General features: G+C 33.6%; 1 protein-coding gene across 1 annotated transcript in view; it reads right to left on the reverse strand.

Moving 5' to 3' along the window:
• Idh (isocitrate dehydrogenase [NADP] cytoplasmic) overlaps positions 1–1,255 on the reverse strand; it is a 41,021-nt gene extending 39,766 nt beyond the window's left edge. Inside the window, exon 1 of the mRNA XM_075305806.1 lies at positions 1,097–1,255. The gene's annotated coding sequence lies outside the window, so the exon portion shown is untranslated. The remainder of the gene's footprint in view (positions 1–1,096) is intronic.
• Between the last annotated feature and the right edge of the window lie 6,145 nt (positions 1,256–7,400).

Below are 7,400 nucleotides of genomic sequence, written 5' to 3' on the forward strand. Positions count from 1 at the left end.
ACAGCCTTTAGTAGAAGTTCCTACGCAATCCATGGTGGAGGGTACATAAGATTCGGCCTGGCCGAACTTACGGCCGTATATACTTGTTTTTTCTCACTTTCTTATACACCGAAAAAAAAGTGAACTGTTTTATAGGAAGAATGAACTACCACGCACGAAAATTGAACTAAATTTTACTCTACATTTTGAGATTTCCACAAAGCCTTGTTAAAACCAGGAACTTTTAATGCCCTGTTGTACTTTTTAAATGTAGTTCACGAAATTACATCATCTCATAGAAGAAAAAATTAACTAAAAATAAAGAAGAATTTTTATTGGCGCCAAATCATGAACATTTTAACCATACAATAGTTCATTCTTACTATTTTTGGGAATCGTACGAAAATTTTCATTTGTTTTTTTCATATTGAACTTATGTGTACGGTCATTGAACTTTATACTCACGTTTAGTTCATAAAAATATTTTTATTTCCAATAAAAATAAATTAAATTTAGCGTTAGTTTAACCAACGGAAATTTTTTTCTGTGTACCCCGTTATCTAACATTTTAAATTTCTGCTTTGTATTATTTCCCATCATGATATAATTAAATCTATGATTTCAAACTTGGTAAATTTCATCTTAATGCTGATTTTTAAGGTCGAATGCCAATTTTTATTTCCACTTAATTGCATTTTTCCCCCAAAACTAACATGGCAACCCTTCATACGAAGTGAAATTCGTTAAAAGAAAAACTATGAATAAAAGAAACTAGATAAAATAGGCATATTCAAAACGATATATACATACGCCAATACCTGTCGTCATACGATACAAATTTTAAGGTAGGTTCACAAGGTCTAGTGTTAGTAGTTCGTAAAATGCTCTTTGGACTTCTCTTTGCATTTAACCAAAGAGGAAAAGCAACAACAATGCACCATTACATATTGTAGATAAGAAATGCAGACATAAAAGATTTCCACAAAAAGCAGATTCTCTTTTCTGGTAATCCACAAAAAAAGAGAAAGTTTTCAATTTTTATTGAATTCTATAAAAGTTTATTTGAACTTTTACTAATAATTCAATCAAATATTTTGGTCTAATTATCAGCACTCACCTTCTAAAATGTTCTTTTTTTTTGTTAAACACTGACGAAAGGGTTAAAGTTTAAAATAAAATTTAAAACGTAAAACGAAAATGCTTTTGAAGAAACGACGTTAACTAATTTGAGAGAAAAGCACAACCACTCCCAACGACACACGACCGAAGACTGGCTGAACTGAAACTCGTTTAGGAGAAAATCAAAGAACAACGTTTGGACACATAGCCGGTGACAAACAATCAACACAACCAAATAGCGCGCGCTAGTGTCGCAGCAGAAAGTAAACGTAAAGAGAATAGAGTAGAAGAACCATAAAATAAACTGCTTTAACGACAACAACAAACATTCAATTTCGGTATTTCATATGGGCAAACACATACGCACGCACACTTAGATATTTTTCCACTATCATCCGTCAGTGATGATAAACTCAATATTGTTGAAAGTTACTAATTTTGTACTTTATCGCAAATCAGAGATTTTAACCTTAACCTTTAGTTTTTGGTATTTATTTCAAAAAAATCGGTTTGTTTAAAATTAAGACATTAACGGCCATTTTCATGTAGCTCCGTTAGGCTTTAACTGGCAGTTAACAGAAAGAAAAATAGAAATATCATTTCTCCGGTTAACTTTAACTGAAAAATTTTCAGCAGTTAAGCTTCTAACTGGCATATGGAATATATACGCAAGATGACAGATATGTAGATATTAGGGCTGTCACTCGGGATAAATCCCGTCCCGAAATCCCGGGATTTTCGGGACGGGATTTATCCCGAATCCCGGGATTTTTTATTTTGAATCCCGGGATTTTTCGGGATCCCGAAAAAATAATACCAATGTGATAAAATTGTGGTTTTTTAAGATTGTTTATTAATAAATTGGAGTCTTCACTCAGTGTAAACGGCCCTTAGATTTCATAACCGACAAATTGAGTTAATAAACATCTTGAGTAAGAATTTATTATACATGAGGTATACTAAAGAGCACAATTTCATCAAAAATCGAAATAAACGAGAAGGACCTTTGAATAATGAGTTCATGTGAAATGGAATTCGTGCCACATAAAATAAAAAGCAATGATAAAAGGTCCGTCGAAAATATGACAAGATCGCGATTATCTGACAAAAATTTGGATGTTGCGATATTTTTACTTAAATCGAAGTACAAAAGGATTATCACAAGTATACGAAAATACGCCTAATCTAACCTAATCCTTAAAATGTTTGCTGAGTAAGATTGCGATAAGAAATGGCTTTTTTCATTTATTTTTTTTTTTCGCTAAGTATGATTGCAATTTAAAATTGCTTTTAAATTTACTCTTATGTTCTTTTGTTGTTAATAAAATTGAATTAATTAAATAAATTGGTTTAATGTACAACAATTTTTTGGCGCTGTAAATTGTTATTAATTAAAATATTTAAAGAATCCCGAAAATTTCGGGATCCCGAAAAAAATCTCGAAAAATCCCGGGATCCCGGGATTCAATATTTTGAAATCCCGAATCCCGGGATTTTTAAAAATCGATCCCGAACGACAGCCCTAGTAGATATCATGGTTTAAAAGTTCGTTAGCTAACGTAGCACTAACGGAGCTTCATGAAAATGGGCATAAGGCCTACACACAATGAAAACGCCGCTTAATTCTTGGTTATATTCTTTGATTTGAAAAAAGTTGAAGCACATGTAATTATATGAGCCTGCACACAATAAATGTAAGCTTCCCAGCAGCGGAATCTTAGATGCCTTCTCATTTACACTGCAATTATAAGCGCTTTTCGAAGATCCGATAGTCATGCACGTTTCGCTTCTACAAGCAGGCAATTTTACATGCCTCAAAGAGAGCATTTTTACACAATATAATAATATTAAAACATATTAAAATGCGCAAAATTTATGACACACACCGAAAAAACAGTGAACCCACCAGGAAGAAAACTTTCGGTTAATTTTAGAAAAGTTTGAATATTTTTAGAAAATTTTGAATATTTGTAGAAAATTTTAACTAAACAGTATTACAAACGCTGGCATTACGTCCATGTCATAAAAATAAGTAAACATGTTTCGACAAAGTCAAGAAAATTTTTTAGACATAATTAAATTTTTTCACTTGTTAAAGAAAAATTTATAGTTTGAAGGAAAAAATTGAAGTTCAAAATTGCAAGAATGTCTTTAGTGACATACAAAGTTCATGATGAACGCATTTGTAGTAAAATTTACAATTTTAAAGAAATAATGATCTATTTTGTGGAAGTCACGAATTTAGTTAATCTTTATGCTTAATTTATGTATAATTTTTCCCCGTTTTTTAGTTAATTTATCTACCGTACACAACAAAATATTAGAGTAAAGGAAACTTTTTCCAAACATAATAATTCCATGAACTAAAATAAAGTTATATTGGCTTTAGTGAAATAGAGAGTTCACTTTTTCTTAATTACGTTGATTAGTCGACTTTTCAATCGCTCATCAAAATTTGGAAAACTTTACTTTTCGAGTTTTCGATTTTTTCAAAAATTAATAATGGAGATGATATTCAGAGTATGTATGTTCATACATGATGCAATGGTTAGCATGTCCGTGGTGCAATGTTTAGCATGTCCGCCTTGCATACACAAGGTCGTGGGTTCGATTCCTGCTTCGACCGAACACCAAAAAATATTTCAGCGGTGGATTATCCCGCCTCAGTAATGCTGGTGACATTTCTGAGGGTTTCAAAGCTTCTCTAAGTGGTTTCACTGCAATGTGGAACGCCGTTCGGACTCGGCTATAAAAATGAGGTCCCTTGTCATTGAGCTTAACATGGAATCGGGCAGCACTCAGTGATAAGAGAGAAGTTCACCAATGTGGTATCACAATGGACTGAATAGTCTAAGTGAGCCTGATACATCAGGCTGCCACCTAACCTAACCATAGGAAGAATGAACTAAGAAAAAACAAGGAATAAGTGTAATCCCCTAGTATACTTAATAACTTCAATTTACGAAATTACACCCTCTTATAGAAGAAACAAGTATATACGGCCGTAAGTTCAGGCAGGCCGAAGCTTATGTACCCTCCACCAAGGATTGCGTAGAATCTTCTTCTAAACACTACCACAATCGAATTACTTAAGTTGCGGTAGCAAGGTACCTTGCCAATGGCAAGGTATCTTAAAAACTCCTAACACCGTCTTCTAAATTGTATGCAAGTCCATACGAAAAAAAAGATCGATTAAATACGTATATAATTCAGTTTGACAAAATTTTCTATAGAAATAAAGTTTTGACAAAATTTTCTATAGAATGAAATTTTAACAAAAATTTCTATATAAATAAAATTTTAACAAAATTTTCTATAGAAATAAAATTTTGATAAAATTTATGGTCTATAGAAATAACATTTTGACAAAATTTTTTATAGAAATAAAATGTTGGTAGATTATTTTTGGCTCGAGTGGCAACCATGATTATGAACCGATATGGACTAATTTCTGTATGATTGGAGATCGGCTAACAGGTTGGCTGATAAGTCCCCGGTCTAACAAAGAAAAACACATTTTTTTTGTCAAAATTCGTTTTTATTATTCAACATAGTTCCCTTCAAGAGCGATACAACGATTATAACGACCTTCCAATTTTTTGATACCATTTTGGTAGTTTCAGTTTCGGCGATCACCTCTTCAATGCAGCCAAATTTTTTCCCTGCGAGCATCCTTTTCAGGTCTGAGAACAAGAAAAAGTCGCTGGGGGCCAGATCTGGAGAATACTGTGGGGGGCCAGATCTGGAGAATACTGTTCGAATTGCTTCCCATTCGAAGCCCAATTCATGAGTTTTTGCCATCGTTCTCAATGACTTGTGGCACGGTGCGTTGTCTTGGTGGAACAACACTTTTTTTCTTCATATGGGGCCGTTTTGCCGCGATTTCAAACCCTCCAATAACGCCATATAATAGTCACTGTTGATGGATTTTCCCTTCTCAAGATAATCGATAAAAATTATTCCATGCGCATCCCAAACAAACAGAGGCCATTACTTTGCCAGCGGACTTTTGAGACTTTCCACGCTTCGGAGACTGTTCACCGGTCGCTGTCCACTCAGCCGACTGTCGATTGGACTCAGGAGTGTAGTGATGGAGCCATGTTTCATCCATTGTCACATATCATATGAGTTGGGTGCTATATATAAAGGTTTTTGTTCCCATATACATATATTTAAATCTGACCAGATCTGGATAAAATTTGTCAGAGTTCTACAAAATTTATAGGCTTTAAATTTAAGTTGGCTAATGTCCAGGGGTGGAACAAAATGTTAAATTTGAAACAATTTTTAGGCAACTTCACAAAAGTGTATTTATGATTCATCGGTCGATAGATTTATTAGAACTATAGGAAAATTGCAGTCATTTTTATAAATTTTCGGCTTAGCAGTGGAAATTTTACAAAAATAAAATGTTGGTGTTTTGCTCATTTTTTCCGAAAGCAGAAAACATATATATGGCATATAAATCTTAACCGATTTCAACCAAAATTGGCATGCATACACGCAAAGAAAAAAAACGTTTGGAAAACGTGAACCGAAAACGTTTTTCTTTTGTTGCTTCGAAAATTTTAAACTTTTATCACCAAAAAAATTCGTTTGTTACAAAATTTTTATTTTTTCAATAAAAAAAGTTATTTTTGAAACAACAACACAGCCCATTTCGTTTATATCAAACACTGTTCTTTTCTGATTTTAGGTCTTTAATAAGACACATTTTACAGTTAAAAATTTAATATACTACAATGTAATGTTGAACATTTTTTCGGAATCTTCCGAACGTATCTGGAATATATGTAAAAAAAAAATAAACAAAAAAAACTTTGGTCGAAGCAGGGATCGAACCCACGACCCTTGGCATGCAAGTCGGGCGTAGCAACCACTGCACCACGGTGCCAAAATAAATGTTTGTTTCTGTTAAATAAACTTTGTTTATTCGGTTCGTGGGCGCCGCAAGCTATGCTATATAAATATAACTTATATGGATATTTATCTATTGATGACCATAACAGATACATAGCTCAGTGGTTAGTGTGTTGGCTTACAAAGTGCATGGTCCGCGGTTCGATTCCCCGTCCAGGCGAAAGGTAAAAAAAATTTATAAAATCGTATAATTTCTTCTACATTGTTGGTATTACAGGAAAAGGTGTTAAGAACTAAAAAATATCGTGGATGTGAGGGAAAATGCAATTAGCAAGAAAACAATGTTTTTTTTTTTGAGTTTGTCCTTATGAAATTGTTTTTACATCCTGGAAAAGTATAAACGTTTATCACAAAAAGTATATACTTTTCTCCCAAATACACTTCCTTACAGCGAAAAGCAAATGAGAAACGAACTTTGTTTGTCTAAAATTTCGTTTGGGAGGAAAGAATTATTTTTTTGCGTGTAGTCACAATGTTAATTCTTCTCCCTCTAAGTTTCTGAGCAAAGGTTGGTAGCCATCAAAATTTCCAGCTGTATTGTAAAAATTTTGATCCTACTCATCCAATTGCTCTTTCTATGATACTGTTTTCCGCGCCCTTATCGTCTATGATGACACTTTGTCTGGTTCAATGGGGTCCCTTCTGACCCATCTGTTTGAACCTTATTGAGTACCGCGGATCCCTTATTGACTCAATGGGGTCGCTACTAACCCATCTCGAATACTTATCATGGGAATCGCTTCTGACTCTGGTCCATTTGAAATATAGAATTATATTTAATTTAATTAAAAAGTTATATTTTGTAATGTCTCCAAGCTGTTATTAGCCGAGTAGGTTAGACTATTCAGTTCATTGTGACACCACAGTGGTGAACTTCTCTCTTATCAGTGAGTGCTGCCCGATTCTACATTAAGCTCAATGACAAGGGACCTTCTTTTTATAGCCGAGTCTGAACGGCGTTCCACATTGCAGTGAAACAACTTCGAGAAGCTTAGAAGCACACAGAAATGTCACCAGCATTTCTGAGGTGGGTAATACTGCAGAAGAAAAGAAAACGCTAAAATGAGCCTGAGCAATTTAGATCTAAATTTCCAGGGTTGTGTGAACATAAAACTACACCTGGCAATCTTGTCGTTGTTTCAATAAATTAATATTCGTTAGCCTAAAAGTATGCATCAGAATATTTCAATTTTGCTACTTGTTCCTTTCGATTTGTTGTTCAACGGTTCGCAGTTCTCATTTCTATAAATTAATAACGAAAAGCATACTTTTCGGCGCAAATGTTATAATCGTGCTTAATAACATTTAAGTATTTATTAAAATACAATTAAAGATGATGATAACAAATTCTATTATATTTGTTTGTTCTTATAGGAAGCTAC

This window comes from Haematobia irritans, chromosome 4, assembly GCF_050003625.1.
Source record: "Haematobia irritans isolate KBUSLIRL chromosome 4, ASM5000362v1, whole genome shotgun sequence".
Taxonomy (NCBI): domain Eukaryota; kingdom Metazoa; phylum Arthropoda; class Insecta; order Diptera; family Muscidae; genus Haematobia; species Haematobia irritans.